Here is a 25,409-nt window from a genome sequence, read left to right as displayed (position 1 = left end):
GTTAAGTACTTTACTAGGAGCTAAAGACACAGCAATGACCAAACAGACAAATCCTCCTGCTTTCATGGAGTTCATACTCTAATTCATGTAGACAAACACTACACATAAAACAAACAAAATACGCAGAAAGAATACAAAATGAAATTAGTGACATGGAGAAAATGTGGAGATAACAGGATCAGCAAAGACAAAAATAAAAGCATGAAAGGAATCTTATCTGTCATGCTCACTACTATATCCTTAGTGCCTAATAGTTCCTGGCACACTGCAGGTGTTCAAGAAGTATTTTTTGAATAAAAGAATAACTATCTAGGGTGACCAGTTGGTTCAGTTGGTTAGAGCGCAGTGCTTATAACACCAAAGTCACCGGTTCGATTCCCACATGGACCAGTGAGCTATGCCCTCCAAAACTGGATTGGAGCTGAGCTGCGCCCTCCACGACTACAGTGGAAACGACTTGACTTGAGCTGATGGATCCTGGAAAAACACACTGTTCCCCAATATTTCCCAATAAAATTTTATTTAAAAAATAACTATCTGAATCTAAATGTCTCCTCTGTATATTGAAATATATGTCATTCATTTTAAGACCTTTAATCTATCAAATGACCATGAAACCAGTAAAACTCTTTGGGTTTATAAATCAGTAAATGTAAAAATGAGATTTATTTTGGGAAATGATTTAAAAAACTGTAGTAAGGTATAAATTATCATGTCTACAAAAGAGTACTTAATGAAAAGAGCTTTAAGAAAGATAGCAGGAGAAACACTCAATAATAGTTTTGTTTTGTTTTCTTCCTAGGATAGAAAAAAAGAGATCAACTTTAAAAATGTAATCTACCTAAAATAATAAAATTTGGGGAAAAAAAGGAATATCTTTTCTGTAGTCTAAAACAGAATATATTCTAAAACTTTTTAGATACCTGAGACCTACTTCAACGAGAATGAGTCTGGTTTGGAATAATGGGCATATGCTAATGATCTGATCCACATATTTACAATTGTCAACTATAATGAAAAGCAGTGTACATTTCTTTGTGATGTAAGAAAATGCATCAGTTTATATGCCTATTGAGACTATAACTCAGTGTCTGATGATAAAAATGCAAATATGTAATTCTTTAGGAAATATTAGTGTCAATCATGGTATTTCCCTGGATGAGTGACAGTGATACATTTCAAAATAAAAAATACCAAAAATCTACTAGAATATAAATAATTGTATGAAAACTTATAAACTGTATTTTTGACCTCAAAAACAATTTAAAAAACACAGAAGTGCTAATTAATTTTGCAAGAACAAAAACTGAGATTTAAAATAAAACATGACATGTACTTTTTCCAGTAAGGTAACAGCTACTTGCACGTGTATATTACATGGCATTGAGTCAGCTACGACTTCCAGTGACTGTATGAATGAGCGACTGTGTGACAGCCACAACAGCCTATCCTCAACAGCCCTGCTCAGCTCTTATAAACTCATGCCAATGGCTTCTTTTAGTACTGGGAAATTACTCATTCTGGATAGCTAATATTCTGAATGTATAAGGGTTTATTTCTTTCAACATAACTTTAGTTTCTATCAGTTTAAGAAGTATCTCCCAATTTGTTATATATTTTCAAAATAATATTTCCATAATATTTGGGCTTAACTATATAATTCTGGGCAGTAATTAGTGGTAAACTCAAGATTTCTTTGGGTATATATGTCTATTTATCCTTACACAAGTGGCACTCTGTGAGTTGTACTCGTTCTTTTAGTTTTCATATTCTTTCACTTCCTGCCACTCATCCCCGCTATTTGTTGGTAAATATGATTCTAGCAGCTCCTTTTTACTCCTACTTTGCTGTTCCTATTCCTCAATGGCTTGATAACCAGCTAAGCAAGATTGTTCAAACTAACAATAAATAGATTCCTAGTGACAACCATAGGGAAAACCAGCTTTGTGATATCTATTTTGGCTTTTTTCCACCTTTATTTCTGGATTTGAGGTCAGTGTCCATAGGTAACATATTCCTGTAATGCTCTCTTAAGGTTTAAAACTGTATGTAGGCATTTTTATTTTTAAAACTAAAACAGTGTCATTTTTTAAATAAATAAAGCAATTTGCCATGATTATTTCACTATTCTTAATCTGTAATCGCGTTAATTACATGTCTTTGTGGTTTTAAAAAAAAGCACAAGCATTAGCTAATTTGATTTCCTCTAGTTTAACAACTAAAAGTAATGTACAAAGTATCAATCATTAGTAATAATGGATTAGAACAAAATATAAATTATTTTAAAAGATGAGAACAGTTATGTCAATAATAAATTTAACTGATTAAAATTGTTGAAATATTCTAAGACTGAAAATACATGCCTTTATTTTAATATATTACCTTTTTCAACAGATGTTAACATTTCTTTAATATGTATCTTCTAAATCTATATCTGAGAAACACCTATTCTTACTAATGTCTTTGTAAACAGATGATTTACATGCATTTCTCAGGTTATCATATTTACTGCTGTAATTACATCAGTGAAAGTCCCATTTAAGAATATTTAAGGGTTTGCTAGGTATATAAATACAGTATTACATTCGTTCAGAGGAAATACATACTTCACCAATTTCAATAAATGAAACCAATTACAAGGTCTCCTCCTAAAGTTCACAACCATACTTTCTTTGACTTAGTTTCTTTCTATGTTCCTACTATATTCATAGAGAAGAGCTAACTTAAAATTTTAAGCAACTTTATAACACGTATCTCAGAATATTATTCTAAGATGAGAGCTTTAAACAGTGATTATACTTTGTTAAATATACAAACAATTTTATGATTTACATAAAATATATACAATACATATGTTTAACATATTAATATAATTATGTATTATACAATTTATAGTGTCTCACTTAATGCTCACGATAATGAGGGAAGATAATATTATCTCTAACTTACAGTGAGAGCAGTTGGGACAAGGACACATTAACTAATAAATGCAAAGAGAAGTAAAGCTTTGTCAAATACCATACTCTTTGCATTTTAACACATACCTTCTGAAGATGTAATGTTAGGCCAGCACCAAATTACATCCATTTCAGAAAGTCATATATGTTTCAGCTTGATGGTAGAAAAATAATTTTCATCCAAGTTTGATAACTTTCAAAAATATAATGAATCATACCATTCATTTCACTTTGCAGATTTACTCCAAAGCTGTCATAAAATGAAATAAACGACCCTTCTTGCAGAGAACAGACCACCATAGGAGATAGTTAATAATTGTGTGAGCTATTAGTAAGTTTTTAGAATAAGTTTTCCTATCAACAAAAGCACTTAGGAAATTGCTATAAAAAGTAAGTTCAATTTATAATTACAGCTTTTGTGTCATTGTACAGCTATACACATTTGATAATACTTCCTCCTACCATACAATTACTAAAGGGAAAATATACTATTTCAAGAAGAGACTTTTTAAAAAAAGGAAATCATGGGAATTGATAGCTTATGATACAAAATAACTGCTTTTCTTCTCCAAGTGATTAACTTTCTACACAATCATGGCTCTACTTCTAAACTGTAAAAATTTGCAAAGGGCCATTATAGCATGCTGTAGTCCCAAGCCAATATAGTGAAGGCTTGATTCTCTGTTTATAAAGCATACTTTAACATTAAAATATAGTCAATCAAGCCAGAGGATGAAAATGTACTTTTCAGAAAAATAAAAAAAAAAACCACTTATGTTTTGGGGGATGTGTTAACAAGGTGAAGGGGAACATAGTCAATTACATTATAAGTGTGTATGGTGACAGATGGTTATTAGATTTAGTGTGGTGATTACATTGTAAGGTATATAAATATTGAACCATTACATTGCACATCTGAAACTAATATAATTTTGTATACGGTACTAACTATACATAAGTAAAAATAAACAAATAATTTTTTTAAAGTACTCATATTTTTCAAAGAACTTAAGCTGAGAGAAATGGATGGCAATCAAAGTAGATTTCCAGCTTCTCACTTGCTCATTCTCTGTCCCATGAATGCAAATGACACACTCATTTACTTTAAAATAGACATTCCCATAAAGTAGCATCAGGAGCATAGGAGACTCTAACTTATGAAGAAGCCTGAGATTTGAAAGCAGACATCTGAAAATTCTAAGTAACAACTGCAATTGTTCTCATATAAATATATATGAACTCAGTTCCAGTTTTTAAATTCTGAGGTGACGCCAAAGGTCCTATCAACAGTTCATTCATCCTTAGAATAGGCTCATACTAAATTCAGGATTACAGCAATCTTAGTCTGGGCAATATTATATTACCTTTTAACTTCCATCTTGGATTACAGGAATATAAAACTGCCATGACTAAATTTTATTAAAATTTTAGTTATATTTTATCAGTATATATAAAAATATATATGTATATTTTATATGTATATATAAAATAGACTTCTTGACTTTGCCTCAACTCCCAATCACTGTCACCATTTTTGACACTGATTTGTACTCTTAAATATCTGCTGTAAGAAAAATGGCACTTGAAAGTTTTCTAGCTATTCTTTATGTATTAATAGGAATTCATTTGCAGAATTTTGGGGACCATACCTGCAAGCTGAGAAAAACAGCTTGCAACAAATATGTGATATCAAATCAAAGAAACTCAGAAGTGTGACAAGTGGTGGCATGCACAGATAATCAAAGTCATTCAAAGTCATTCAAAGGTAAGGAAAAAACCTATCACTAGACATGCAGCATGGGAACAAATCTGAGGACTGCAGCTCTTGTCAGCTGAGAGCAAGAAGATGAACATCTCTGCTGATAACCCCATTCCCAACATACAACGTAAGTTACCACCTTTGAGATACAATATAGATTAATGCATTAGCCAAGTTAAAGCAGTGCCTTTATTCCCTATTTTCTTTAAAAAGTTATTAAAAAAAGAACCATTTTTATCATGAGCCCATAAATCCAGTTTGAAGGAAAGGCCCACATCTGCATAGATTTTAAGAAGGAGTGAATTATTTAAGGCAGTGAATGCTAACAAATGCCATACTGCTGATCACAGGCACTATATCAAATGAATGCAAAGGAAGCATGAAGAATTGTGACCCATTAACTTGCTAGAGGAAGAAGGAATATGGGGAAGTCAATTTGTAAAGTTTAGAAAAATGATAAAAATTTCAAGAGAATATGTCTTACTAAAATTGTTTCATTAAAATATTAAAAAGATTAATTTTGAGCACAGTTTTATGTGTGCTGAATATAAAATGTTAAAATATTTTAAAATTGTGGTAAATTATAGATAACAAAATTTGCCATTTAAATCATTTTTAATTGTACAATTCAGTGGCATTAATTACATTCATAAGGTTATACAAATATCACCACTCTCTACTTCCAACGTTTTATGACTCCAAACAGGAAGTCTATACGCATTAAGAAAAAAAGTCCCTACCCACACCCCCTGGTAACCTGTAATTTCTGTTCCTATGAATTTGCTTATTCTAGATATTTCATGTTAAGTTGACTAATGTACTCTTTGTCCTTTTATGTCTGGCTTCCTTCATTTAGCATATTATTTTCTTTTTTATTTATTTATTTATTTATTTATTTATTTATTTATTAGTTTCAGGTGTACAAGACAAGGTAATACTTAGACGTTCATCATTTATATCCCTCACACTGTGAACCCCCCTCCCCCCATCCACTATCCCTCCGACCTCACACTGAACCATCACATTATATATATAAAATTATAGTTGGCATTCATTAATGTTTAGCTTCTGGTGTACAATGCCATGATCAGGTATCCACAGTATCCCTGAGGTGGTCTCCCAAATAGGACGCATGTCCATCGGATACCCAACAAAATCTTTACAACATTATTGAATACCTTCCCCAAATTAATTTTCAAAAAAACCCTGAGGCCATCTTGTGGTTACCAGCTGCTTCCAAATCCCTTCACCTTTCCCCTTATCCCCAACCCCCCCACCCCACACCCATCTAACAACTCTCGGTTTTTCCTTTGTGTCCCCAAAACTGTTTCTGATTAGTTTATTCACATAGTCTTTTCTTTAGATTCCATATATAAGTGAGATCATATGGTACTTGTCTTTCTCTTTCTGACTTATTTCACTTAACATAATGTTCTCTAGATCCATCCATGTTGCTGCAAATGATAAGATTTCTTTCTTCTTTATGGCTGCGTAATACTCCATTGTATAAATGTACCACAGCTTCGTAATCCAGTCATCTACCGATGGGCATTTCGGTTGTTTCCATATCTTGGCTATTGTGTAAAGTGCTGCAATAAACATAGGAGTGCATACAGATTTTTGAATTGGAGTTTTGGATTTCTCCGGGTAGATGCCTAGGAGTGGAATTACTGGATCATAGGGTAGTTCCATTTTCAGATTCCTGAGATACCTCCATACTGTTTTCCATAGTGGCTGCACTAATCTGCAATCCCACCAACAGTGCACTAGCGTTCCCTTTTCTCCACATCCACGCCAGCATTTGTTGTTTGTTGATTTATTGATGATAGCCATTTTGACTGGAGTGAGGTGGTATCTCATTGTGGTTTTTATTTGCATTTCTCTGATGGTTAGTGAGGTTGAGCATTTCTTCATATGTCTTCTTGCCTTCTGTATGTCCTTTTTAGAAAAATGTCTCCTCAAGTCCTCTGCCCATTTTTTAATTGGGTTGTTTGTTTTTTTGGAGTTGAGTTGAGTAAGTTTTTTATAGATTTGTGATATTAATCCCTTATCAGATATATCATTGGCAAATATCTTTTCCCATACAGTAGGATCCCTTTTTGTTTTATTGATGGTTTCCTTTGCTGTGAAAAAACTTTTTAGTTTGATGTAATCCCACATGTTTATTTTTTCTCTTACTTCCCTCGCGCGAGGGGATATGTCAGTGAAAATCTTACTCCGGGTAATGTCCATGAAGTTTCTTCCTATATTTTCTTCTAGATATTTTATGGTTTCAGATCTTACATTTAAGTCTTTAAGCCATTTTGAATTTGTTTTTGTATATGGTGTAAGGAGGTGGTCCAGCTTCATTTTCTTGCATGTGTCTCTCCAGGTTTCCCAACACCACTTATTGAACAGACTGTCTTTACCCCATCGTACATTCTTGCTTCCATTGTCATAGATTAGATGGGCATATAGGCATGGATTTACGTCTGGACTCTCTATTCTGTTCCATTGATCTATGTGTCTATTTTTATGCCAGTACCATGCTGTTTTGATTACTGTAGCCTTGTAGTATAATTTGAAATCAGGTATCGTTATACCTCCCACTTTGTTCTTATTTTTCAAGATTGCTGAGGCTATTCGGGGTCTTTTATGGTCCCATATAAATTTTAGGATTATATGTTCTATTTCTGTGAAAAACGTCGTTGGTAGTTTGATAGGAATTGCGTTGAATATGTATATTGCCTTAGGCAGTATGGACATTTTAACTATATTAATTCTTCCTATCCATGAACATGGAATGTGTTTCCATCTATTTATGTCTTCTTTCATTTCTTTCTTCAGTGTTGTATAATTTTCTGAGTACAGATCTTTTACATCTTTGGTTAGATTTATTCCCAGATATTTTATAGTCTTTGGAGCAATTGTAAATGGAATTGTTTTTTTAATTTCTCCTTCTGCTATTTTATCATTGGTATATACAAATGCAACTGATTTCCGAATATTAATTTTATATCCTGCTACTTTACTGAATTCATCTATCAGTTCTAATAGTTTCTTGGTGGAGTCTTTAGGGTTCTCTATATATAGTATCATATCATCTAGCATATTATTTTCTTCACATAGCATATATCAGAATTTTCATTCCTTTTCTATGGCTGAATAATAATCCATTGGAGAGATAGATAGATAGATAGATAGATAGATAGATAGATAGATAGATAGATACATAGATACATAGATACATAGATATAGATATAGATAGATAAAGATATCTATAGATACATATAGATATATAGATATATATCTATATATCCAATAATCCATTGGATATATATATATATATAATCCATTGGATATATATATATATATATATATATATCCATTGGATATATATATATATATATCCATTGGATATATATATATATATATATATATCCATTGGATATATATATATATGTATACATATATATAATAATCCATTGGAGATATATATATATATATATATATATATATATATATATATATATATACATTTCATTTATCCATTCATCTTTTGATGAACATGGGTTGTTTTCACCATTTGGCTACTGTGAATATGCTGCAGTGAACATTAGTGTGCAAGTATCTGCTTTGGTCACTGTTTTCAATTCTTTTGGGTCTAGACCTGTAAGTGAAATTGCTGGGTAATATGGTAATTCTATATGTAGTTTTTTGAGGAACAGCTAAACTGTTGTCCACAGCAGCTGCACCATTTTGTAGTCCCACCATCAATGTACAAGGGTTCTAATTTTCCTACATGCTCACAAACAGCTGTTATTATCTTTTTGAATATTAGCCATTCTAATGGGTGTGAAATGGTATCTCATTGTAGTTTTGATCGGCATTCCCTCAATGACTAACGATGTTCAGTATCTTTTCACTGCTTATTGGCCATTTGTATATTTTATACAGAGGAATGTCTATTCACGCCCTTTGCCTGTTTTCTAATTTGGTTACTTGTCTTTTAGTTGTTGAGCTTTAGGAATTCTTTACATATTATAGGTACTAAAGCCTTATCATATAGGTGATTTGCAAGTCCCTTCAAATATATGGGTTATTTTTAGACTTACAGTCATATTCCATTACTCTATATGTCTGTATTTATGTCAGTATTTATTTACCACACTGTTTTGATTACTATAGGTTTGTAGTAATTTTTGATGTCAGAAAGTATGTGTCCCCAACTTTGTTCTTTTTCAAGATTGTTTTAACTATTTTGGGCACCTTAATATTCCATTATGAATTTGAGGACTGGGTTTTCCATTTCTGCAAAAAAGGCTGTTGAAATTTTAATAGGGATTTAATTAAATCTGTAGATTGCTTTGGGTATATTGATATCTTAATATTAAGTCTTCCTACTCATGAACATTGGATGCTTTTCAATTTATTTAGGTCTTCTTTGTCTTTTATCCCCTTGGTTATATTTATCCGTAGGTTTTTTATTCTTTTAGATGCTGATGCAAATTAAATCGCTTTCTTTATTTCCTTTTGGGATTGAACATTGCTGGTGAATAGAAACACTGATTTTTGCATATTGATCTTACACCCTACAACTTTCCTGAATTTGTTTATTAGCTCTAGTAATTTTCTTGTAGATTCTTTGGGGTTTTCTATATATGGGATCATGCTATTTGCAAATAGAGATAGTTTTAATTTCTTCCTTTCCAATTTGGATAGCCTTTTAAGAATTTTCCCTGTTCAATTATTCGGATTAGAACTACCAGTATAGCACTGAATAGCAGTAGTGAAAGCAGGTATCCTTGGTTTTTTTTTTAACCACAGGGGAAAGTTTTCAGTGTTTCACTACTGAACGTGATGTTAGCTGTGGGTTCCATAAATACCCTTTTTCACGTTGGAAAAAAATGGCAATATTTTGTCAAGAAAGAAAACACAAGCCAGTAATATATCCTGTTAATCTATCCTCTCCCTGTGCATTATAGTTTTGCTATTACTATGATGCTGAGAACAAGTAGCAAAATCTTTTATTTACACAAAGAGCTTCAGCACGCCACAATATAGAGAAGAATGTGACTTTGGGACTGAAGGTCAGGCTGAGCAGTTCTTCAAAGTTCTTCAACTTCCTTGCTAAAACTATTTTTGTGTTCTCTGACATGAATAGACAATGAAGTATCTTATCACTTCATTATTCCAACATCAATTTAAAGAATATAAATTATTTTAATCAAAATGAATTAAAGAATTATAAACAAATATATATATATATATATACATATATATATATATATACACATACATACATATAGATATAGATATATATCAGAATATACTAGAATGATTGGGCCTAAAGGTGAGATATGAGAATAAATATATCTAGCACCAGTTTGACTACAACTCAAAACAGGTTGCTACTTTTCACATGAGTTTCCATGATACTACAAACTAAATTTAATCGACTTACTCATTACTCTCTTAGTTTAAAAATACATGTCTCTGAAAAATGGCAAAATTGAGTTTTTATAATAATTTTCTGTAATTCCAATTCTTGTTTCATATAAGATTCTCTCCTATCTTTGTCTCTGTTATTCTGAATTATTAAAATGCTAGATAAAGGCTGTCAACTGAAAGAATCCCAGGCTAGATGTTACTCGGATGTAACAGTGAGTGGATTCCCTGTGAGACATATTCACGCACTATCACAGGAACACGTAACTCTCCAGGAGCTTAAACCTCCTGACCTTCTGGATAGTCTGCTTGACTTTTAATCCCCTTGAAGACAGATCCTTGGACTCCTGGTCACCCATTGGCCTCTGATTCATGTGAGGACAGATGACTGGCTCTCCGTCATCCTCTGGCTTCCTTTCCTTTGGAAGGGATTTCTGGATCTTTGGTTTCCTGTCCACTCTCTGCACAGTTTCTGGCTTCCTGCCCTTATTCATTAACTTGCCCCTGTGAATAAGTCCTTGAGTATCCTTTTTTTAGTTCATCTGAGTCAACTGTTTGCCTGACCAGTGACTACCACAACACCTCAGTTTCTCACTACCCTTGCTGGTTCCCCATCAAAGGCCACTGCATCATTTTAAGGGGTAGAAAAGAAAAGATTGGTGGCATCACACTTTTAAACTAGTAAGCTGGACTATAACTGTAACTGTCTGTCCCATCTTCCTATAAGAGACTACCTCCTCATATTCTTATATCTGTAAGTCTCCAACATCTGTCTAAATCTCTTCAGTTATCATTACAGGCTCATAGTCTTCTCTGTGTCTCTGAATCTGACCCAATTCTCTACTCCTCTCTGTCCTAAATCTCTTCCTTGTGCCCTCTGTTACCTCAGTTTCAAAATATGTTCCACATCCAAAACCTCTTTTATGAATGTTCCTTTTAGTTTCACCCTTTGATAAAATTTGGCTGTTCCCTTTGCTCTTTATGTCCCATGGAGCCCTCTCAACTGGGGCAGCTTTTCTCTCAAATCCCAGGTTACTCGGGGCCACAAACTGTTTATAGATATTTTCTTTGCTCTGCTTTGCCACTCCCTCACTCTGCCATCACTTCTTTTCTCTTCAAAGTTTTTGGAAACAAAGGCCAAACAGGAGTATAAGCCTAGAAGCAGGCAGTAAATATGATACTAAAATTTTCAGTCAGCAAGGCAGAATGATAGGAAGATTGGTAAAGTATAGCAATGAAGAAAACTAGCAAGTAGTGCACAGTATTATCTATCGCCTTTTACCTTTTCTCTCCATGTAGTAGACTCAGTTAACCATTCCCCTTTATGGAAACACTTTCTTTCTTTGGCTTTCTTGTTGCTACTGACTCCCTAGGATAACTAATTTTGCTCCATAGTTGTAAATACCATAAATACATATCGTGGACTAATTCACACTCTCTCTCTACTGATACCTCCCTAGTCCAAGCCATCGTTGTCTCTAAACAGAACCATTTAAATAGCCCGCTTCACTTCTTATACCTCTACAATCAACATCTTGCTCAAAGTAATTTCTTGCACATGTGAAAATTATATACAATTTCCTTTTAAAAATCAGTATATTCTCAGCTTAGAGTTAAACACAAATTCTTTACTTGGGCTTTTGAAACCCATCATGGTATGACCTCTCCTTAGTTCTCAGTCCTCATCTCATATTACTCTCCATCTCTTTTTCTTCACTCCGGGGAGTTGGGTCTTTTTTAGTTCCTGGAACATGCCACGCTTGCTCTCATTTAGGCCTTCCCCACCCACACACACACACTCATCTCTATCTATCCTAGGAGCACTTTCCCTCTGGCTTTTCCCATAGTGGCCCCTTTGTTATAACAACCATAAAATCGCCTACTGTCAATCACTATCACTTTATACTTCTTTACTTTTTCCATGACTCTTATCAATTTCTGAAATTCTTGCTTGTTGTAACTTGTTTACTTCATTGATTGAATTTCTCCATTGATTCACTGATTGTCTGCCCCCAGAACAAAAGGTCCAAGAGGGTAGTACTCAGCCTCAGTACTTAGCAGCCTAGTACTTAGCAGAATGTTAATAAATAATGATTAATTTAATGAGTTTAAAAGTATAGCTTTGGATGAGTCAAATTACAATTAGATCTTATTAGTCTAGATTGATTATATTAAAATCTATTGTAAATGTCAAAAGGAGGAAAATACATAGGAGAAGTATTAAACAGGTGAATTTCAATGATACCAGGTAAAGCAAGAACCATTATTAGCCTATTTTCTGTTTACTAAGGACCATTATCATATAATGTTTCCTACTGAAATCTAATAAATAAACATATCCACCATATACTCTATTTCAAAAGATTATATTCTCTCTACCCATCCTTTCAGAAACACCCAGGGATGGGAGCTAAGCTCAATGTGCTCTTATCCAATTACTTTATCCAATTACTTATCCAATTACTGATCATTCCTTCTAAAGTACATCTGATTCCATAGAATAGGATTTTCAAAGGGTTTCCCCGGAGGGGGAAAAAAAAATCAAGTAAATCAATTCTCTATATTGGTCAAGTAAGGAGTCCTGCTGAAAATTCCTAATTAAACAATCATTTTAAAGATAAGATATTAAGTCCTAACCAAAAAATCAAGGCTTTCTTACAATACCGTTGCATATAAAAGCATGACATTTTAGGTTTGGTATCTACTAGAATGCCAGTAACTAACACTGCTAAGAAAAAGAAAATGTCTTTATCAATTAAATTATTTGACCAAATTCTGCTAGATTAGAACAAATAAAAGCTTTAATATATTGATCATGACCATTCTTATTAATAACTCTAAAATATGTGAATTTAAATAAAAGTTTGGCTCTACTTAGTAGATGAAGAAGGAAGTACTAATATGGGATATTTCTGAAGGGCCATGAAAACATTATTTATTTACTCAATGAGTCTCTAAGAGGCCCAAAGAAAACATTATTTTATAAACATCGGTTATCAACATTATTCTGAAAATAAAAATGTCATTATTACTGTAACAGTAACATAACTTTATCTGGAGTAAAACTATCAATAGTCTTTTCCTTCTGTAAGTTCAGATTATAGTCATTTGTATATGTTTTAAGAAGGTATAGTATATTACCAAGCTGAAATATCACAGACACATAAACAAACACAAACTTGACATTAAGAATAAATTTGTCTGAATACTTTACAAAGAGTCTTATTTCTGAATAAGATCTATAAAAAAGCCCTGATAAGTTGACCATGGGAATATCATAAGAAAATTTTTGCAGACTAATTTAAAAGGAATAAATGTTTAAAAATTTTACATGAAGTCTTTTTTAAAAATTATTTGAGCTTATTTAAAATTAGAGACCAACAAGCTAAAATTATACATAAAATGTTAATGTGATATAGCAAGTTGGTTTTTCTTCTGTGTCTAATTTCTAATAATGCAAATTTTAAGCAGGCTACAATGTACTATTCTTTATGTATAACTCAAGAAAAGAATACAGTGATATAGAAACTCTATGGGTAACATTAGTGTGCAGCGTGTAAAAAATTTTGCAAGGTCTTTGGCTACTCTCATTCTGGAGAAAATATATATTGACTTTAAACACTCTTGTGTTCCTCAGATATCAAGTTAGGAGAAGAGGTACATACAACTAATCTATTCCAAGCTTGTTGAAAATTTACTTTGATGAAAACCCAGATAGGGTTTCCTTTCTATTGTATAATTATATGGCTATGGCTGTGGTATGGAGAAACTCAGTATATGTGACATACAATGTATTATGAACATACCAGAACACATCTTATTAGCCACAGTCAATTTCAACAGGGTTTCAAAGTTCAGACCTAAACAGTTCTCAAAGTCATAGTATTTGATAACACTATAGTATCATGGTAATACTATATAATCACTACACCACATAATTATCAATGTCTTGAATACTTCCTTAGTAATTTCATCTATTTTCTTGTAGGTCCATCTCCATGTCAAACTGTTTTCTTAGATGCTCTGCTTGTACTTACCCTTTTACCTCAGTATCTCCTATTTATTTTTCAAATCTCTGGCCAGTTATCAGTTTCTCAAAGTATCACCTGGTTTCCATAGTCTAAGTTAAGTATCCTTCCTTTGTGTATCCACAGCACTATATAGTTCCCCATAATTGCAATTATTATGGATTATTATAGTTGCCTATTCAATAACTTGTCTAGGCAACAAGACACCACAAGAATGTGAGTTCTTTGTTTATATGTTTATATTGTTCATCCTTACACCCACATCATCCTGGCATACACATGTATGTTTGTCAAATACTTAATATTTATGATTTAATAACTGACTGACTGAATGCATAAATACGAGGTATGATAAAAATATGGTGAATGTTTAAATTAAAAAATATTACAGTAAAAGACACATTACTATTAATCCCCTTCAAAATACACCCCCTCGCTTCAAACACACTCATCATACCCTTCTTGCCACTTTCTGAAACAGCTCTGGAAATCCTCTTTCGTGAGTGTCTTTAGTTGTGCTGTTGTGGCTGTCTCCATGTCCTGAACTGATTCAAAACGTTTACCTTTCATGGCTATTTTGACTTTTAGGAAGAGCCAGAAGTCGCACAGTGCCAGATTTGGTGAATAAGGTGGATGAGGACACACCATAATGGTTCTCACAGAAATTGCCATATACCAAAAGTAGTATGTGACACGCAGCCTTTCCATTGTGATCAAATCATACAGTGAGTGCTGCTGCCGAGTGCCATCCAACAGAAAGGCAGGGATCTTCAATATGAAAAGCAGTACGTGGAAACTTGGTAATACTGTGTGACAAGTTGCAGCTTGTTTGGTGGAGTCAGGCGGCTGTGAGCTACAGTTAAGAGGTGTGTTTTAAAGTGTGCTGTAAATCATCCTCCATCAGGACAGAGCTCTGTGTCACACATCGCTTCTGGTATATGGCAATTTCTGTCAAATAAAAACATTATGGTGTGTTCTCATCCACCTTATTCACTGGATCTGGCACCATAGGACTTCTGGCTCTTCCCCGAAGTGAAAATGATTCAGGACATTGAGGCAGCCACAGCAACTCAACTAAAGACACTCACGAAAGAGGACTTCCAGAACTGCTTCAGATAGTGGCAAGAACAACAGGATAAGTGTGTCCCAAGTGAGGGGAAATATTTTGAAGGGGATTAATAGTGTTTTTTACTGTAATAATAGTTTTTATCTTTTTTTAATTTAAACATCCACTGTATTGTTTGGTGACACCTGGTAGATGGTTGTTATTAATTAGCTCAGTAAGGCTTTAGTGAGTGGGTCACATGAATCTGAGTTCTAAAGCAAATGAATTCATCAGCATATGTAAAGTAAGGAAGGGGGATTTCAGGAAGAGAGAACTATGTGTGTAAAAGGAAGGACGTTTGAGGGAAAAAAGTCTGTCTAAATCATCATGCCTACAAGTAGTTCCATGCAGTTGGAAAAAAAGTTCAAGGGGAACATGGAAAGAGATGAACATGGAAAGATAGGAAGAACCCAGATCATACAAAGTATTTATAAGAAAAACAGATATCACCATGAGTTAAATAATTTGACCATAGCGATACAAAGGTTTGAAATTGCCACTTACAAGAAAATTTAGGAATGGGAGAATTATTTTTTTAAAAGAAAAAAACATAATTGTGTTATACAATCACCTTGTTTTAAGCTTGATTGAACAAAAAGATATAAGATTTTTTTAAAAAGTATTAAAACTTCCAAATGCTACTCTAGCATGTCTTTAAGTGTATTTTAAATAACACTTGCTCTACAATATGCTCCATGAAAAAAAGGAATCTTTGGTCAAATACTTTTGAGGGGAAAGAAACTGCATATAATATCCTCCTGTCTAAATGATTCACAGTGCATATTAATTAGCATATTAAAAATATGAAGTCCTACAATAAGGAAACCCATTTAACTTTTTCATAAATAAATTTATTTGTCCATGACACCTTTTTGCATGTAAAACCTATGAACATCCTGCCTAAGCCAGCGGTGTTTTACAGAAAATTCTCTCCAAAACTAAAAAGTCATAAATTAAATTCATGTTTGAAGTACAAACATTATAATTTTAAAAAGGTAGCAATTCACTATTTTTTGTAGAACATAAAGCTGAGATGTTGAAAAAGGAAGACACAGTATCACCTTAAGGTTGGAAATAATCTCCATTACCACTGTCTTGAAATTGCTAAAATAATATCATTCTTATTTTGCTAATCTGGGACCAGAAAAAAATAAGAGACCATATAACAGCATACAGTTGTACAAGGGCTAGGACGAGGGGATAGATGTGAATTTAATTGTATACAAACAGAATAATACATGTATGTGCAAAATACTCCATATTAATGGTTGATGTATGCCAACTATTATGATCATCATTTTAATGAAAAATTCACTGGAAATAGGTTGATCTGAGGCAATCAGCAATTTGCTTTGAATGTTGATGTAATTTTTAAGTATAGAGAAAAAGGGCCAGATTATTTTGCCTTCCGCTTAATACAACTAGGAAATTAATTTTTAAATTATTATTTTATTGAGAAAAGGACAGTGGTATTATTGGTAAAGAATTAAGGTATTGTCACTATCCATTTCGTACTGAGAGTTCATTCTCAGCTTCAACAAACTTCCAGCAAAACTGAAATTATATTTCATACAACAGATTTTAAAATTTAATAATTAATTTAGAACAAAAATATTCACTATGCTCTTCTAAGATAGTGATAATAAATAAGCACTTCTCAATTTGAAGTGCTTATTTATTCAAAGTATTAAATCATTATAAATTCAAAGTATTGAATCATTCTTTTCTCATATTTCTCATTTATGAAAATGAAAATAAGGGAAGAAACTCACATGGTTTAGAAGTTCATATTTAATCATATTGCAAGAGAAATAGTTTCAACAAGGACTATGTGCAAATATTTCAGATTAAAACACAATGAGAAATTTAAAATAATTAGATTAGCAACTTAGAGAAACAGAATCAACTAAATCAGTTTCTTTAATACCGCTAACATGATGAAAATGGTTTGTTTTTACTGTTATTCACCTTTAACAGAAACTAGTTTTTTCTTCCCTTTTTTCTCTTTTATTATTTTCCATTTCTTTTACAGAGCTGAATTTTATTTGCTTTACTAATCATGGATATTATATGGATTGTGTTCCATCTTAGAACATGAGCCTTTCTATATTTGTAAGTTTCTTGCTAACATGTCATGGAATGTAAAACCTGTGGGACTTTGGGACTTTAATTTAAGACTGTGATACTAAAGACACAGCTGTTCATTTGCAAGTAATCATCCCACGATTAAAACTATAGTAAGTACAAAAATTAAATCCACTTCCACTGTTTTTCATTGCATTTAAGTATACAAAAAAACAGCATTACATAGTACTAGATTTAAAAAAAAAAATGCTAAGACTGTATTTTCAAGTGAAAATAGGTATTTAGAATATGATTTTACATGAAAATGTAAATTTTGTTATAGATTATGCACGTAAGTGACTTTAAAGATAACGTTTCCAGAAATTTTAAACAACAGCCCATTATATACAATTAACTACACTGCATAAACTGGAGTTTCTTAACTCATTTAAAAAATTACTGTGCACCAAAGTTCAAATATAAACAATTACATTTTGTAAATTAAATAGTTTTAACAAAATATATGCCTTTCCTAGTAAACTCAAAAATCTCATCATCTCACCTTACTTGAAATATGGTATGTACAATGATAACACTGACTTTAAGTTTTGTGCTATTAGTTCTTACAGTGACATTTTAGAATCACAAGATAAATCATTTGTTCTACCATGTTTCCAGAAAATAAGACCTAGCCGGACAATCTGCTCTAATGCGTCTTTTGGAGAAAAAATGAATATAATACCCGGTTTATATTATAGTAAAATAAGACCGGGTCTTATATTAATTTTTGCTCCAAAAGACGCATTAGAGCTGATTGTCCCTCTAGGTCTTATTTTCGGGGAAACACAGTATATAAATAAAGCGCTATTCTAAACAATGTTCTTAGCTGTTTTTTCCCCTGAGGATTAATCAAGGATTATAAATTACATTTCTTGCTATGTGTACCTTGCCTCTCTTCGTCTCCCATTAAAAATTGTGTAAGAGCCTCCGTTTCCATACTGGCTCTCCAAAGCAGAGCTTAACTATTTATAAATTATTACTTCTGTGGAACCAATAGAAAGTTAGAAGGCTGAGATAAAACTGGAGAATCTGCAACGTAAGTGGTATCTGCTAGATTGATATCTAGTCCTTTTTTTTTAATATATGAGGTGCTTTAAAAACAATTAAGAAAAAGATAAGTATCAACCAGAAAAAAAAAAAAGAGCTAGGTGTATTAACATCCATTTCACTCTTTGGTACACAAACACACATTATACTCACACATACTCACACATACCCTCATGTCACCATCACACCAAAGAAAGGGAAGCCAAGAAACACATTTCCAATCTATTCAGTGACATTTTACATGTTAAACAAAACACAGATATAACTCTAGACGACAGACACTTCAACATCTTGTCTCAAAATCTTAGAAAGCTATCTTATTGAACCAAAGTTTATGAAAAATTCCTGACTAACAAAGATGGCCATTCTTACTAAAGCAGGTCCAATTCTGTGTACCCTTTACTATAGTACTACATCATGCTTTTGTAAAATCTTACTTGTACTAGTCATTATTGGTTCAATTATTTTGCTTCTGCTTCCTTTAAGGCAGTTACCTTATGTAACTTTTTACTAACACATCCCAGTGCTTTGAAATATATCCTGTTCACAGTAAATAAATAACTGTCCAATAAATAACTGCTGAATGAACAAATGACAATGAATGGAATGGAAAAAAACATAAAACACAGCCCCAAACTCATAGATAAAAGGTTAGTTCAAACTCTTAGACAGCAAACATAAGCAAAGGGGTTGCTACCACAAGAGATAGTGTAGTTTTTTGAAACATACAGGAAGGGAAAAGGGAATTAATCCTTTGTGTCTTCCCTTCATACACTTGTGCTAACTAGTAGAAAAATGGGTTTTCAGATTTGAGGTGGTATAGCAGTGACGACAGAAATTTTGGCTTCATAGTCAGGGAGTACTTGACTAGACATACTGAGGTAAAACAGATGACTACAGACACACTGAAGAAAGGTCTGTAGTAAATCCTATTCAGATAAGCTAACAGGCAAACTCATCAAGTATAGAACCAAGACATCTTTCTACATTCAAGGACAGTAAGAGCTGAACAGTGTTTAAACTATACATTATTTATGAATGAGTTGAAGAGTAAACTGAACACACTTTCTTTAATTCACTTCTACCAAGCACAATCTCATTTTACTAAAAAAACTATGCATATATATGCATTGGAAAAAAACTGAAATAATATACTGTATGTCAAATTTTAAAAGTAATTATCTCTGAACAGTATGATTTGGTGTAATTTTTAATTTTTCTCAACTGCATTTTAAAATTTTCTTATAATATTCATGTGTTCTTGAGAGTCATAATACATATTAACCAAAAAAATGACACCATTGTAAATAATTAAAACATGGTATTTCAAATATTTTATTACATTTTATAATTTGTAATTCATTTACAGAAAGAGGACTGAAGTTTAAACAGCCTTTTTAAAAAAACCATATATTCCTTATTTCATTTGTATTAAAATATTTAAAAATTAGACATTCAGTGAAATATAAAAAGATTTTTTAAATCAATTGTACATAAAAATAGATGCTCTTCTAAAACATATTGGCCCAAATAATCAAAGAACATTAAGAAACATTGTAACCAATAGCATTACCAGATAAAAATGTCTTAAAGTAGATACAAGGGAATATTGACAATATAGTAATAACAGACTTCTAATAAAAGCCAAGTTACTTATCACTTCTTAGAAAACAAATCTCATTCTCAGGCCAGTGCTGTGTTACCAATACCCGAATAAACTCCTTTAGCCCTAAACATTTTTCCAGGGTAAGATGTTTATGGAATATTTGGATTAGGCTAGATAATCGTTCAGACCATAAAATTACTCCAGTAGGCCTTAAAAGAATAGTTTGAATCTGTAGTTCATAAAGGGAAGTAAATTCAATGTCAGTAAGACAGGCTTGGGGAACAAATTTGCTTTAAGAAATCCAAGAACTTTTTATATTTAACCAAAGGCCACGTTGCTGGATTCAAATCACAGTCCTCTTCATCTCTCATGAGTCCTCTAGTCCTCCCTGATAAAAAATAAACATCTTGACCAGTGCTGCCCTTGAACCTGAATGGCCTCTGCAGATAAACAACTGTCCTCATCGTATTTGGTATCAGATAATTGACACCAAATAAAATTAAAATTGAAATAATTTTATTGAATCATTCAATAATCTGAAATTTCATGAATTTCATTTTCATACTAATCCAAACAAGCCAGATTATTCATATTAAAAGATTACTTGATTTGTTCCAAACAACTCAGTTGTATATTAGCAATTTGAGATACTTTAGAGTCCAAGTTAATATTGGAATGAATCTCTGAACTAGCAGTTCACGATTTCTTAACTAAAGAGTAGTACTGGTTGCTATATGCTAAATAGCATCAGAGATGTGAAATTCTTTAACTACTGATTTATCGTAAGTTACATTTGTTTTGTTATACTAAACAAATGCTTAGCACTATTTCCAAGTATTAAAGAATCTACTTAATTAACACTCAGATATTGGGCACACCTACTTAATGGGGATGATTGCAAAAGAATACTTCAGTGGAATACATTTTATTAACTTGAAAAAAATAGATTAATGTCAAAACTAGGTTCTAAATAGCATGCCTGATAATTTCTACAAATCTTGTCAACAGTGGTTAATAAACCTGAATTGATAATTGAAGCATGTTTCTTGCTTTGCAGCCTTTTGCTCACGTTAAGCTACTTTTTATAGTACTGTTACTAAAGAAAGCCATCCAAGCATGATTCACATTTTTAAAGTGTTTTTTTATGAAGTTGTCCAAAATAAATTTTAAAAGTAATAGGGAAAATAACAGATGCTACATAATGTTTAATCAATCAACACATGCCTTTATTTTTACTGAATTTCATGAATTCTATTCTTTGGAAACAGATAGTTTTAAATAGCCTTGGTTCACTTCATATTACTACCGTGTTTCTCCGAAAATAAGACCTAAGCCAGACCATGAGCTTTAGTGCGTCTTTTGGAGCAAAAGAATAATGATATAATTTAAAGGTTATTCTATAAACTTTATTGAATGAAAATACGTCAACTATTTATATCTCTAACAATGCTATGAAAAAAGTTCTTTCTTTTCTTTTCTTTCTTTCTTTTTTCAGATGATCAAAAATATTGACTGAATACCTAGTACATCTGAGGCATTATGTTGGTGCTATGATGACATAAATACAGTAGTCTCTCTTTATCTTGAAAGAATTGGATAAAGTATAAGACGGCTCCAGAAAGGATTCATGCAGAATGTGGCATTAAATTAAGCAGGGTGGTAAAAGGATAATTTTAGATAATGGTTAACGTATTTTAAGAGAATAGTAGGCAGAAAGCCTCTAACATTACATCAGGGAGTCTGAATTTAGTGGTAGACATGAAAAAACAAGTATTTGAGCAAGAGAAGGGAGCAATAGTTGTTATACTTGCATAAAACAGTGCAAGTGTTTTACAAAGAAGAGTGAGACTGCTGATTGGGAGATTAAAAAATTATTCAACAATTCAGGTTAGAGTCAATGGAAATTGTAGTTGCAGTGGGATTAAACAGATACAGAATATACTTAAAGGCAAAATTGTAAAAATTTAGCACATGATTGGATATGATAAGCAATGCAAAAGAAAGTTTAAAAGTTAACCCCAAAGTTCTAAACCTTTATTATTGGGATGATGGTATTGTTGTTGATAAAATAAAGCACAAGAAAGGAAGGAGGAATTAGATGGAGAAAGTTAGTTTAGCTATGCCCACTGTGAATTAGAACATCCTCTGGATGTGAAGATTAAAGAGATATATTTTTAATTATTGGCAGGTGAAGGCCTTTATTCATATCACAGGACTTTTATTAAGAGTGTACAATACAGACAGAATAGGATAGGATGGAAGTTAAATCTTTAGAAAACATGAATAAACAGAAGACTGGGGAAAAAATGGAGAAAGACAGTCAAGTGGTTAGAACAGGGAGTTCCAGGAATATTAAAAAAAAAAAAATACGGAAAGAAGATTTACATTTTGGCTTTATGGTTGAGTTATTGAATGCTATTTCACTGGCATCCTACTACAGACCACACAAAAGAAAGATAAGCTAATGACCTTCAAATAGCTCATAATCCACTTATAACCTAGTTCACTTCCCTCAGTAGTCTTGGTTGCTATTTTTAGAATAAGATGAAGACTTAAACAATAAGATAATAAGATTAACTACTGTTTCTGAACATTATTTCCTGGATACAAGAAAACTTCTGAAGGATCTCAGTTAATAATACGAAATATGTAAATAAAAGGTAAAATTAAAGTGAAATAATTGTTAAAAGGAAATTTAAAACTTATAGAGGCCAAAGACACATATTTTCTTTAAAAAAGCTCCAACATACTTGGCAGCAAGAAAATGGAAAAATATTGGAGAAGAGAGTGGATAGTATTTAAAGAAAAGTATGGATTAAAAATAAAGTGAATGCAACAAAGAAACAACACAAACAGATGAAGAAACAAAACGTCATAGACACAGACAATACAATAGTGTAGTGGTTACCAGAGGGTAAGGGGGAAGGTGGGTGTAGATGAGGCTAAACGGGATCAAATACATGGTGGTGAAAGACAACTGACTCTGGGAAGTGAACACACAATGTGATATATAGATGATGCATTACAGAATTGTACACCTGAAATCTACGTAACTTTACTAACAATTGTCACCCCAATAAACTTCAATTAAAAAAAAGAATAAAGTGAATACAAATAAAAACCACAATGAGATACCACCTCACTCCTGTCAGAATGGCTATCTTCAATAAATCAACAAACAAGTGTTGGCGAGGATGTCAAGAAAAGAAATTCTCGTGCACTGTTGGTGGGATTGCAGATTGGTGCAGCCACTGTGGAAAACAGTATGGAGGTTCCTCAAAAAATTGAAAATAGAACTACCGTATGACCCAGTAATTCCACTCTTGGGTATTTATCCAAAGAAATCCAAACCACTAATTCTGAAAAATATATGCACCCCTATGTTTACTGCAGCACTAATCACAATAGCCAAGAGATGGAAACAACTGAAATCTCCATCACTAGATGACTGGATAAAGAAATCGAGGTACATTGGAGACATAAAGAATGGAGACATACAATGGAGACATAAAGAAGAATGAAACCTTATCATTTGCAACAACATGGATAGACCTAGAGAATATTATGTAAGTGAAATAAGTCATACTGAGAAAGACAAATACCATATGATCTCACTTATATGTGAAATCTTAAGAACAGAATAAACAAGCTAACAAAACAGAAACTGACTCAGACATAGAGAAAAAAACTGATGGTTGCTAGATGGAAGGGGGGGTGGGGACGGGGGAGAAGGTGAAGGGATTAGAAAATACAAATTGATAGTCACAAAATAGTCACAAGTATATAAAATACAGTATGAAGTATATAATCAATAACATTGTAAAGATTATACAAGGTGCCAAATGGGCACTGGACTTATCAGGGAGATCACTGACCACTGTGCTATGCACCTGAAGCTGAAGTAGTATTAGAATACTATTGAATGTCAATTATAATTAAAATATATATATATATATATACACACACACACACACACAGACACATATACAAATGCATATATATGTATGCATATATATATGTGTGTGTGTGTGTGTGTATATATATATATATATATATATATATATAGAGAGAGAGAGAGAGAGAGAGAGAGAGAGAGAGAGAGAGAGAGAGAGTAGTCATGGGATGTAAAGTACCAGCATAGGGAATATGGTCAATGGTATTATAACAGTTACACATGATGTAAGAGGGGTAGTAGATTGGGGGATTATCACTTTGTGAGGGGTGTAAATGTCTAACTATGTTGTTTTGTACACTTGAAACTAATAAAAAATATATTTTTTAAAAAAAGTAGAAAAAAACAGCAAAAGTTCAGCTAAAAAAGTAAAAATAGAAAAGGTGAACTTTACTGTATGTCAATAAAAAATATTTTTTAAACGAAAAAAATAAAGCAAAAAAAAAACAACATGAAATCAAGAGTCAGCAAGAAACGCCCCATTGCTGAATCTAAACATGAACAACAAAGTAATGGCAAAATGAACTGTAGACATTAAAGTTTTAAATACCTTTCCCTAGAAAATGTTTGCTTCTTGCTGTTCACTCTAACATAAAAATAAAAGACTATTTCCCAGAGCTTATAATTATAGATTTATTTTATATTTTCATTAATAAGATTGTATATAGTTTTGACCAAATTAAATTTTTAGATGAACATAATTTGCAAACAGCATTTCACACTGATGTATAATTATAAACAAGACTGGGTAGCATTGCTTCAATGATTCAATAAACAGATTACATACAGAAATATCATTTTGAGAATAAAAAGTCTAAAACATCATACTATGTTGTATTTAAATGTACATTTAATTAACTTGATAATGTTCTCCATAAGATGAAAGCCCCATGAAACTATTATCCAGCACAATATCTGGCACATTTGAGACGCTCAAATAATATTGCTGAATAAACCAATGAGTAAAAAAAAAATTCTCATTGGATTTATTTTTATCTTTGTAACAAAGTGGTTTTCAATTCTTACAGTTCTGTACAGTATGCATAGCTAAATGGTCCAGATGTACAGAAAGTATTCTTAATACTCAAAAAATGAGGTATTTTAGATTATTTGATGAAGTAGTAGTAATCATACTTAGGGGGAAAATCCATTCCTATTTGTATACATTTGACCCCTGAACAACCTGAATTTGAATTGCATGGGTCCACTTATACGTGGATTTTTTTTCCAATAAATACTGTAAATGTATTTTCTCTTTCCTATGGTTTTCTTAATAACATTTTTTCTCTAGCTTACTTTATTGTAAGATTATAGTATATAATACATGTAACTTACAAAATATGTGCTAATCAATTATGTTATCATCAAGGCTTCCAGTCAATAGTTAAGTTTTGGGGGAGTCAA

The 25,409-nt window shown here is 32.3% G+C and overlaps 1 protein-coding gene across 4 annotated transcripts in view; it reads right to left on the bottom strand.

Annotated features, from left to right (window-relative positions):
- NOVA1 (NOVA alternative splicing regulator 1) overlaps nt 1-25,409 on the bottom strand; it is a 144,065-nt gene that overhangs the window by 38,495 nt on the left and 80,161 nt on the right. The gene's annotated exons all lie outside the window — the stretch shown is intronic.

Source organism: Rhinolophus hipposideros (genome assembly GCF_964194185.1).
Source record: "Rhinolophus hipposideros genome assembly, chromosome: 5".
NCBI classification, from domain to species: domain Eukaryota; kingdom Metazoa; phylum Chordata; class Mammalia; order Chiroptera; family Rhinolophidae; genus Rhinolophus; species Rhinolophus hipposideros.
This window is presented reverse-complemented; position numbering and strand designations above follow the sequence as displayed.